The following is an 11,611-nucleotide window of genomic DNA, read 5'->3' on the forward strand; positions in this document are numbered from 1 at the left end:
TAATAACCATGGCAGGGATTGCCATTGTGAGGAGCATGGGGAAAGACAGGATATTCACGTGTGAAGTACCAGACTCCCACAGACTTTATTTATGAAGAAGTCTGCTGTGGGTAGGAAGAGTAGGAAGAATATTGTAGCTACTATGGTTTAAGTGAGGAAAGGCTTGAGAGAAGTATTACTTCTTATTATCCCAAATTATGTAATTAAGGAGAAAAAAAAAAAAAAAGTGAGACGGAACAAATTTCAGACACTGAACTCTTCCAAAATCAAAATAAGAGCAGCAAAAAAWTTGCTTTTGGATGTTATTATTTTATAATTGGATTGATAGGAATGGATTAGCATGCATTGGTTGTTAATGTATGTACTTACAACTCCTCTGAACACAATTCTTTAAAAAAAAAAAAAAAATCTATTTCAGTATTGTATGGAGCTGCATCGATTTTGATGGATCTTCTGGCAGAGAGATTTATCTCCAGGATGGCTTTCTGATCACTCCCAAAGATACAGACTGTGATCCCAATTGAAATGGAAGTCACTTCTCAGCTTAAAGAAATGTAACATCCCTGATCGAGATGTCCATCAACAGAAAGCTTATTAAAGTATTCTTAAAAGCAGCCAGCAAAGGATAATTTGTGGCKGTCCTTTCTGGTTGATTTAAGAGCTAAAATTTCTTACTTTAACAGAGAACTCCTTCCTGTTGGGAATTAAACCTCAGACTCATTGTTTTACCCCCTCAGAACCCACTGAGATGTCCTGCAGCACATCAGCAAACTGCACTGGGGCCTCTTTCAGTCTTTTCTTATGAAGGTTTAGCTATTTCAGCTTTTCTCACAGATCCTGTTTCCTGAAATTTCCCCCCTCCTTGCTGACATCTGTTTGAATCTCTGTCATGTGTGAACATCACAAAAAGGGTGCCCCAAACCCTCCCTCTCCAGCTGAGCAGGATGTAGGAGCTGCCTGGTGCTGGATTCCAGGGCAGATTCCCTCTCCCCACTGATAATCCATTTTCATCCTGGAAAGTCTCACAACCCCTTTCCTTTTCTGCAGTTTTTTCTCCCTTCCATGGGCTCAGCCATGGTTTTCTCCTTCCTCAGGAGTCATTTGCACCATTGTCCTATTGAATTTCMTCCTGTTGATTTCCTGCTGCTCCTCCGATGTATCAGAAGCATTTTAAATTCTAATCCTGTCTCCCAAACCGCTCGCAGTYCCTTCCAGCAAAGTGTCATTTGTAAATTTTATAGATGTGCACCTCCGTACATCATCCACATGGATAATGAAAATATTGAAGTAGTGTGGGACTCCAATCCTAATGTCCTTCCAGTTTAGAGGAGAACTATTCATGTGTGACTCCTCAGCCAATTGAGGAGCCATCCTGATCCAGGACTTCCTCTAGATCATATTTTCCTTGTTTGCTTCTAAGAAAATGCAGTAGGATGATATTAAAATCAAGATACATCACAACTGCTGCATCCTCCTCGGCAGGTGGCTCTAATAAAGAAAATTAGATTGATACGACAGAAATTGTTCTTTGCAAGTCCATGTTGACTGCCCCTTTTATTTTTATTATCCTCCAGGTGCTTATAAATTAATTAATAATTTAATCTATTATTTTTCTGGGTTAAAATGACTGGTCTAGAGTTCCCTGGGGCCACTTTTCTCCTTTCCAAATGTAGGGACTACATTTGTCCTTCTCTGCTCCTCATACAATTCCCACCAACCATCACTCCCCATCAGACATCCARGAACTAATTTTAATTGGATATGCCATAAAAATTAAAACTTGCATAATTAGTTTCTTCAAGTCTGGCAGGTGCATAACTCAACTTTTCCATGTTTTCATCCATCTGGATCTGTTGCTGCAGGTTGCCATTCCTTTATGTTAAGTTTCTTAAGAATCGCATAAATCACATGAAGGAAGAAGAAAAATCCTTTGCAAAAAACACCTCACAGTAATCTGGCTGCCCATTCTGGAGTCTCTAAAACTTTTTGCTACGATACCACAATTAACGTCTACAGGAATAAAATAGTAATAATAAAAGAGGAGAATTGTAAGTAATTATAAGTTTCATAAAGAGAATTACAAGTTTCACAGAACTTATAGGAAGATGCTGCTGGATTCAGGAGGGTTTGTTCYCCTCACACTGCAGCTTTGGGAGCACAGGGAACTCCCTTTGATCCTCTGGACACAAAATCCAGTCCCTCTCCTGGAGCTGGCCAGRCCTTTCCCCATCTCATCAGCACATGTTGATCCACACTCCTCTTCTGCCTGGAAGGCAAACAACGCTCGAGTAAAACATTTTGAAGCTTCCTCACCCCACATTTGGCGCTAATGAGCTGAAGAGTGAAGCTGGCAGCCAAAGATGTTTGCCAAGAGAACCCAGGTTCTCATCGCTGCCTGCGAATTGGTGCCTTCCCCAAACAGCCAAGCTGCGAGGCAGGAAGGGCATCCTCTCTTTACACCATAAATCATCCCTTTAATTGGTGATCAGATGCTGTGWGAGAGGCCTGGCAGGTGTCAGTTCATGGCTGTGTAATTGAAGGCAGCTTGTTCTGCCGCATCCCTGCCCCTCTGTCTCCTCTCCATGTGTTGGAGAATCGATGCAAGCCTGAAGTGTGACTTGGGGCAGTGGAGGGGAGAGGAACAGGAGGGTGCAGAGGTTTATCTTCCTGCAGAGGTGGTTATCAGACATCAGAGAGGCTCCCAGCATGGCTGTCCCAGCTCATCATGTCAGGGGTGGAGGGAAAGGGGTGTGCAGAGGATTTCTGCTACATGGGCAAAAAATGAATGGAAGAAACTTCTGGGACATGGACTCTAATCTCCTTCTCTTGAGCTAATGCCTGCTTTAGTTCATACATCTGATATTTTTTTTCTTTTTGTTCTCTTTTTCTCCCCTCTCACCCACCAGGGGTGTAGGTGCACTATCACGCATATCCAAAACACAATTTGCTGTAATACTCTGTAAAACTGCTGAGAATTACAAAATGCTTTCCTTCAAGATCAATATTCAGGCCTAAGATATTTTGGGTCCCTCATGATTTCAGCCATCTAACCCCTATTTAGGTGACTAACTCCTATTTTAATCAGCAAAAGTTAAATCCTTAAATATCTTTAAAGAGCTGGTCCCCAGTGCCTTCCAGCTCCAGATCCAATCACAGCTTCATCAGSCCCTGGATCCAATCAGCAGTGATTGATTTAATGATGTCAATATTCCTTTCCACTCCTCCATAATTTCCTGTCCCTGCCCTTTATGACTTACCAAAGGAAGCAACMCATTACGATAATTCAGTATTCCTGCTGCAGACAACTCTGCTGAAAATGAAAAGCCAAATCCTCCACAGCCCCGAGAAGCATCAGGAGCTGCAGCAGCAGTGTTCAGGCTGCTATTTATTGAATTGTTTGTCTATAATGCAATGCCACAGTTTAAAAAATTAAATTAGTCTAATTATCCTATTTAAGGCGATAACTCTCCTGTTGCTACCACTCCCATAATTTTCTGCATTTCCATCTCCTAAATTATCCACTTCTAGGCTTTTTTTTTTTTCCAGCCCGTATATATCTGAAAAAAATATCCTTCGAGGTATAATTAACTTTTTCATTCAGAATCCTAATTTCCTCTCTCAGACATTTTCTGCAGTGTTTAAACTATTTATTATGCAAACTTAGAGAAGTCAAAATATGAATTATGTACAAATCCACGCGCTGGAGTTCTCAGCTAATCACTGCATCTCTGTGTCTCGTGGTTCAAGGGAACCAAAGTGCACAGAGTGGAAAACATCAGAGTCCAGCGCTCAGCATATAATTTTTTTTTTATTCCTCTAAAGACATTCTTTTCCCACCAAATTAAATAACTTAATGCCATCCTTTTAATGATTTTATTTTTCATTCTTGTGCTCAGGTAGTTTTTTTATCACCCACCCCTGTGTTTGTCTCCCTTCACATGCTCTTCCTTCATCTCCTCTCACTGCAATGGGACATGTGAGGACTTGCAATGACTTCCTCCGACTGGGGAAGATCTCACACAGCTGGTGCCTGATTTTCCTCCTTTTCCTGATKTTCCTCATTTKTTTATTCTTYCCCCTTGCATTTCTTGGCTTTCCCTGGTGGGATTTCACACTGTAACTGTGAGGGTGGGGACTCTCTTGTGCACATCTTGTATTTATCAAAGGCGTTTGTCTCTTTTAGGCTTTGGCAACATCCTAAAGGATGCTGATGTTCTTGTTGTGGTGAAAGCCCAGGCTGAGGCCTGAAAGACATCAAAGAAAAAGAGATTGTGGTCCCCAGGACTTTTCAATCCATGACTCTTTTTTTCTGCTAATTAATAGCACATCAGCAGCCATCTCTCTGTCCTGTCAGCAGGGAGATTTTCAAAATCCCCTCTAGCTTTTCYGTGGCATATTTCCCTGTGTGTCTGTTTGGACTGACGTGGAATTACACTGCTTGGAGGAACCTTTTCACCCCCAACGTATGTGACTTGGAGAAAAGGAAAGGGAAATAAAAGATGTGTTTATTTATCTTTGCATATGGGATTTTTATGATTCATTAGCACAGAAARTGGACAAGCTCTGTGGGGTTTCATCCAAGGAAAAAAAAAATGGAAAATTAATTACTTGATAGAACCAGATCTTCTGATTGTGTAAGGCTGAGATGTTTCACTGTTCTGTTGGGTTGAGAGCTGGAGCTGGATTTTCTGAAATACAAAGAGTTCTCAAAGGGATTTGTCTAAGAAAATAAGACTTACCTCTCCTAAATTTAGCAAACGAAAGGTCAGGCATTCTGTCTAACCTACCAACCCAAATTCAGTCATCCTTAACTAAATAGTTATTAAAATGGGCGGGATGAAATGCCCTTTTGGAATTTTTCTGTTTGTTTAATATATATAAATGTAGATCAGACTGTATATGAACAGACTGGCCACCTCTGACAGCCTTGATTGTCCAAGGGTTGGGAAGGAGAGGGAAATACAGTTCTGAATCATGGGAAAAAATCCCTTCTCTAGGAATATTCTGGGCAGGATTTTAATTTATCAGGCCCTTAGTGGCTTTTAAGGACAGTAAATGAAAGCATTGCTGAAGCTGTGTCCATAATCAAGCCCAAGACATGGATGTTTTTTCTTCAGGAATGAAACAGATAAATTCTGTTGAACCTGTCCAGMTGAAAGAGGAAAGCTCCAGTTTGTTTTCTGGCAAGGCTCCTGTACCCATGAGCTGAAACCCTGCTGAATGTACATTTTATTCCATGCCTTTTGCCACCAGCCCAGTGGATATATGGAAAAAGCTGGTGGGTGCAATTCTTTAGGAAACAGAGGATGGGACCTGCAAACGTGGAAACCAAAATGCTGAGGTTCTGTCTGTGGTGTCAGAGAAGATTTTCAGAGACTTTGGGGTTTTATTCTGGGTGGAGTCATAGACCTTTCCCCAGACAGGTTCCTGTAGAACTGGACAACAGAGCAARCTTGTCCAGTGTGATTTTGTGAGGAAAATGGGTCCTGCAGTCTTTTTTTTTTTTTTCCTTCTCCACCCTTTTGGAGGTCAACAGCTCCAGAAGAGAAGGATTTTTGCAGCAGTTTAGCTGAAACTTCAATGTAACCTGAATTTTACTCCTAAGTTAAGTCCCAGGCCTTGAGACTCAAGCCTGCAGTTTCAGAGAACCTGGTGGAAATTACAGATGTTGTGATTGGGTCCCTTAAACCATCCCATTAGTCTTGAAAGTTCAAACAAGTCTGCACCAGGGGGAGAAATAATTGCAGAAGAACTGAGCTGGAACATCAGATGGAGATTGGAAAAACAATGAAAATAAGTTAAAAATACCTTCTGCAAAGAAAACTACAGGCTGGCGCTTCTGGAAAACTGAGTTCCTTTCTCATCAGGTATTCTCACTATCATTTTTATTTATTGCTTTTGACACCTGGTCTATCATATCAAGAATTCTTCTGGCTCTGCAGCCTCCTGACAGATGCAGCGTGCAGCAAATGCCTTCCCAATGCAGCTGCCTCTGTCCTAGCAACAGGCTCAGGATGCAACCAAATCCCACTGTGATCAGGGCTGGACAGGTGAAGGATGGATAAGATGGATGCAGTGATGGCTACTGAGAGGATGAGGCTGAAGACTGTCTGGGAGACTTAAAGCCTGGCTGCAGCAAATAAAATATGCACAGCAAGCGGAACAGATAATGTCAGCTCAAATCTTATTTATCTCATCAGTAGGAGCTCGGCGAGTTTGTTGCTTTCACTTTTTTTTTTTTTTTTTTTTTTTTTTTTTTTTTTTTTTTTTTTTTTTCGGGATGTCTCTCATTAACCTGCTTTTCTCTGGATTTGTTTGTGCCTCACTCTGGCAGCCAGCCAGCAGAAAACAGGGCTTTAATTCCACAAACTGGAGATTGCGTCCCAGTTATTAAACCACATTTGTTTCTCTCTTTCCAGAGTTTTGTTTTAGGCTTGTTTTTCTTTTTTTTTTAATTTCTGTGTAGTTTTGTTCCTCTCATTCCCACCAAGGGAAAAACCAGCATAGAGATTTAACCCTTGCAGTGCCCCAAACCAAACTGCCATCCCAGGTGGGACAGATGCTGCTCTGGAAAGGTCCAGGCCAATGACAGTGGCAGTGACACTGTGACAGAAGCTGCCTGGGGCTGAGGGTGCCACTGGAGAATTGTGCTGGTGAGCTGGGGTCTGATGGGTGTTGTGTTGGGTAATGCAGCACCTTTTGGACACTTATGAGTCAGTGAGTGAGGGTTTAAGGAGCAGGAAGGACATCCATATTCCTTCTTAACTTTCTCTCTCTAACTTGGAGTAGTTTAGTTGGTTGCTCAGCCTTTACATGTTGCCAATTTAGAAAGAAAAAAACAAACAAAACACCTTTTCCAGGAGACTTTTCAGAGCAAACCTGCAGCTCCTCTTGCACAAACCCCTCTTCATCTGAACTCTCAAGAAACACCCAAAGACAAGTTGTCCAAACTTCAGTTGTTGTAAACCTYCCCCTCTCCCAACCAGGAACCACTTTTGCGAACTCAGAGTCACAGTTCTGCATCTTSGAGTTGGAGAGAGGGTTTTAGGCATCTGTGTCCTTATTTTAAATAGCTCTTGTGACTGCTGGAGCATGGACCTGCAGATAGGAGCAGCAGAGCTGAATAATCCACATTCAGACYTGGGCTCAGGCCAAGTTACCACTGTGAAAATTCTGGTTGCACAACTCAGGCAGAACATTTAAACAGTGCTGGGGAAAGGGGCTTTCATTTCATGAGCTTCAGTGATTGCCTTCCCTCACCCACAGCTTGGAWTGGGACAGCTCTGAAACTAAAGGGATGCACATCAAAGGCAGAGAGTTCTGTCCTGCTCATAACTGTCCTGGAAATCCAGAGATGTGTTTTAGCAGAGGATATGGCCATAAAAATAGGTATTTTTTTTTAATTGTCCATTTCTTCACTGAATATCATCCAGATCCTGCAATTATGCAATATCTGAAAATTCTGGAAAACGCCTCAGTTCTGCTGCTGGCAAAAAAAATGCACCAATCCATTGTGCTTCACCCAGTGATGTCTCTTTTCCCCATGGARGTGCAAAGATGGCTCATTCAGTCAAGGGAGATTGCTCAGAGGTTCTCAATCCATCAACCTGGCATAGAGAAGATGGATGGCAGATTCTTTTTAAAGACATTTTATTGTACACAAGAACTCTGAGAACCGTATTTCAGATCAACCCATTCAAAAAAAACCCAAAAAACCCCAAAAAACAAACAAACAAACAAAAAAAAAAAGGACAGAAATTGTAAAAGACCAAAGTCCTCCTCCAATTTTCCCTATCACAAAGTCTAGCTAACATTTCTAGCACAGCTGCTATCCTAATTAAAGCCTAGGGTGTTTTAAAGCACAGGCAGAAAAATACCATTATATGCTATTTCTAGTCTCAGCTATACAGTCTCCACTGAACCCTTGCCAATCCTATGGGAAAGAAGAGGCACAGAGAGATTTGGGCCCAGACTTTGGATGTGTTCAGGCTCTTAAATCCCCACTGAAATGGTGCCAGTGAGGGGCTGGGCTGGAGTAAATCAAAATCTACACAAAGGTCATTTTTTAGGACAAAAAAGGGGTTTTTTTTAAGGCCTGCTCTTGTTTCTTAGGAATTCCTTGTGTGTTTGCTGCCATGTTTGTGTTTGCTGGCCTTTCCCTCCCCTCTCATTCCGAAGATCACTCCTGAACCGGCGTGAGCCAAGCGGTGAATTATCGGTGTCCCTTCAGCAGAGCGGGTGTGGGCACCAGATGGTGCATTGCTCTTGGGCTGCCAGGGGATGCAAAGTTGAATTTCAATGTCAGTGAGCAGCTAAATGACTGAGGGCTCATCCACAGCCACGCTTCAGTCACTGGGCTGAAGATATYGAAACTGAGCTCTCATCAATGGCCAGAATTGTGAGAGGAGCTGCACTTTCTGCACTCACACCTCCAGCAAACATGAATAGCCCTGAATCTGGTATTTGCACTGGTTTTCTAGGCCACATTTTACATTTTCAATGGTCCTCTATACATCAGGCCAGCCCTTCTTCAAGTATATCTTTTGTTTGATTGGGTTTTAAAACTTATTTTTCCCTTGCAGATGCTAATGGTATTTTTGAAGCCCAGAAAACACTGTCAGAGAGTTCCCAGTTATTTACTTTCCCCCCCGCTTTTAAATCCTTTTGCCCAAATGACTGGGTTCATAATGGCTTTYATTTTTGTGAAATCAGCTCTGGGTACAAGTGTATCCATGTGGTTTGGATGTTATTCCATTTGCATGTGGCAAGAGTAATAAAGTCTGTGCCACTCGCATCCAAACAAATCCCTGACTTTTAATTCTGGGACTGAATTCTCTTTATCTGTCAAGATGATGAGGTCTAGCACTATTCTCCTGTTGGATAAAACACTTTTATCCAACATTTTGGGAAATTCTCATCTTTGTTTTTGAAAAAAAAAAAAACAAAACCAAAAAAGCCAACTCCAGCATATTTTAGTCCTAGCAGCGTGAGATYTCCTTTATAGGCCATGCAGATGAAAGTCTTTTCCTTCCTACCTCTAACAGAGAGGCGTGTAAGGAGCCAGACAAGAAATCATGTCTGTCTCTGGTCTGCAGTGGGTGGCAGAAAGGACCTGATTTGGTTTTTATTTGTGAGAACATTAACCGAGATCACTTGCTTCTGAGTTCTCAGAGACTCAGAAACACGCAGTGCCATTTTTGACACAAGAATATCATCCTCCTGCTTTTATTTGCCTGGGTTTGCTTCCTGAAGACATCATAACCAGTGCTTTTAGCATTCCACTCATGCAAATCTTCCCATCAGGCTTCAGTGGCACCAAAGTAGGTCGAATTTCTGCTCATATGTGAGCAATTCCTATTCCTCCTTCCCTACTCAGGATCTTCACAYTGGTGTGCAGGCAATTAAAGATTTTCTATTCCTCCAACTCTCTTGGTACCTCAATTAATCGGGTTCTCAACATCTTGATTTTGTGCTAAATTAGTGCTCCCTGTCCCTTCTCTTCCTCCTCCCCTTTGCTATCAGTGTTCTGCTCTCCTGCACCCCGCTCTGCTCAGCCCCTCCTCTCGCTGGAATGGATTTTCTCCAACCAGCACAGCCCTGGTCCCACAGAGAATGGCCAAAACCCCACAAAAATCACAGCTAYTTAACTCAACCCCACTGTGATTTAACGTCCAGAATTTTTGACCCAAGTCTGTGCCCAGACTCATGTGTAACAAGTGAGTTACTTATCCTTAGACTCACCAAAACTCATCAAGTGAGTTCAAGTGATGAAGTTTTGCTATTTTTTTGGTTTTTTGTTTTTTTTGGGAATGATCAAATCAGCACCTCAGTCCTTGGATGGTCTTTCTGTCATGGAGGCATTGTTGGGGTGTCCTGCACAGGGCCAGGAGCAGGACTCAATGATCCTTGGGGATCACTCCCAACTCAGGAGTTCCCATGATTTCTTGAGAGACCATCTGAGAAATCATCTCTCTTTGATTTGTTTGGTTTTTTTTTTTTTCATCTCCCTCCCCCTTGCATCCAATAGAGAGAAGAAATCATTACTATCAGTGCAGAAACACTTAGGCAAATACAAGTGGTTTTTTTTTTTTTTAATAGATATACACAATTTTCTTTTAATCTATGCTCTGAGTACATTCTCAGTCCCATGCAGATCCCCATTCCATTCTACTAATTGGATCATCAGAGATAATTTCCTACATAACAGCCTAAGAGACTCGAAACAACTGAACATTTCCAGTTAAGTGAAAATTATTCTGTTTTCCTTCTGTTTGGAGCTCTCACTCTCAGGACAGTAGTTATGAGCTAGGTCACCAAATCCTTCTGGTGCTGGTGSTTTCTGAGTATCCAGTTGGGCAATTCTGGTCTCAGTTTTTCTGTGAAGCTCAAGGGATTTTGTGCAATATTGATATYATAGAATCCTGGAAGAGTTTGGGTAGGAAAAGACCTTAAAGATTATCCATATCCATCCCTCCTGCCATGGGCAGGGACATCTCTCACTATCCCAGGATGCTTCAAGCCCTGTCCAGACTGGCTTTAAACACCTCCAGGGATCCAGGGGCAGCCACAGCTTCTCTGGGCACCCTGTACCAGGGCCTCCCCACCCTCAGAGGGAACAATTTCTTCCTAAACTCTAATTTAAACCTCCTCTCTGTCAGTGTGAAGCCATTCCCCCCTGTCTGGTCACTCCAGTCCTTGGAAATTGTCTCTCTCCATCTTCCTTGTAGCCTGATTAAGAACTTGAAGGTCACAATAGGGTCACTCTGGAGCCTTCTCTTCTCCAGGCTGAACAATCCCAATCTCTCGCTCTTTCCTCACGGCAGAGCTGCTCCATCTTTTTGATCAACTTGGTGACCTCCTCCGGACCTGCTCTGGCAGCTCCCTGTCATTCCTGTGCTGGGACCCCAGAGCTGGATGCAGCCCCGCATTTGGGGTCTCACTAGAACTCGATTTTGAGGAGTGTTTCATCAGTGGATCCCCCACCTTCCCACAGCCCCGAGCACTCTGTAAATGCTGCAGGGATGGGAACAGTTTTGCCTGGCTCTGAGTCACTGTGTTCTCAGGACATTCATCCAACCACCTCCAACCTGCGCTCACAACATTCCGAGCGCTCCCTGGTCACTCTGTTCCCGTTCAGGACCAGCATTTTGACCCCACCTACTCGGGGTCAAAACCCCAGCGCCGATTCCCAGCGAAAGGTCCATTCCCCAGCAAGGTGCTGACTCACCCGAGGGCTGCCAGGAACGGAGCTTTTCCTTCCAAACCCGTCACTTTTAAGAGCAGATGAATAATGAACTCGGCGGCACGTTTGTGCAGCTCAATGGTGACATCCAGTGCCTGGCTCWCTTATTCCCAGGTGTGCCCTGCTCCTCGGCTGCGGGGACGGCTCGCATGTCTCCTGCAATCACATCGTGTTCGTGCTGGAGAACGCTCCTAAAACAAAATCCCTGTTCGGATTTGCATAATCGCTTAATTGCGGCGCCTCACATCTCTTTTGTTCCCTCYGAGCGGCTCGGTGCAGCCAGGGCTGTGTCCGCACGCTCCGCTCCCGGCCCTAATGCACCTGGAAAAGGGTTTAGCTCTCCGTTGATGAAGCAATTCCAGCCTTTTT

This window comes from Malurus melanocephalus, unplaced genomic scaffold (genome assembly GCF_030028575.1).
Source record: "Malurus melanocephalus ecotype Western Australia unplaced genomic scaffold, MMel_1.1 scaffold_331, whole genome shotgun sequence".
In the NCBI taxonomy this organism is placed as follows: Eukaryota; Metazoa; Chordata; class Aves; order Passeriformes; family Maluridae; genus Malurus; species Malurus melanocephalus.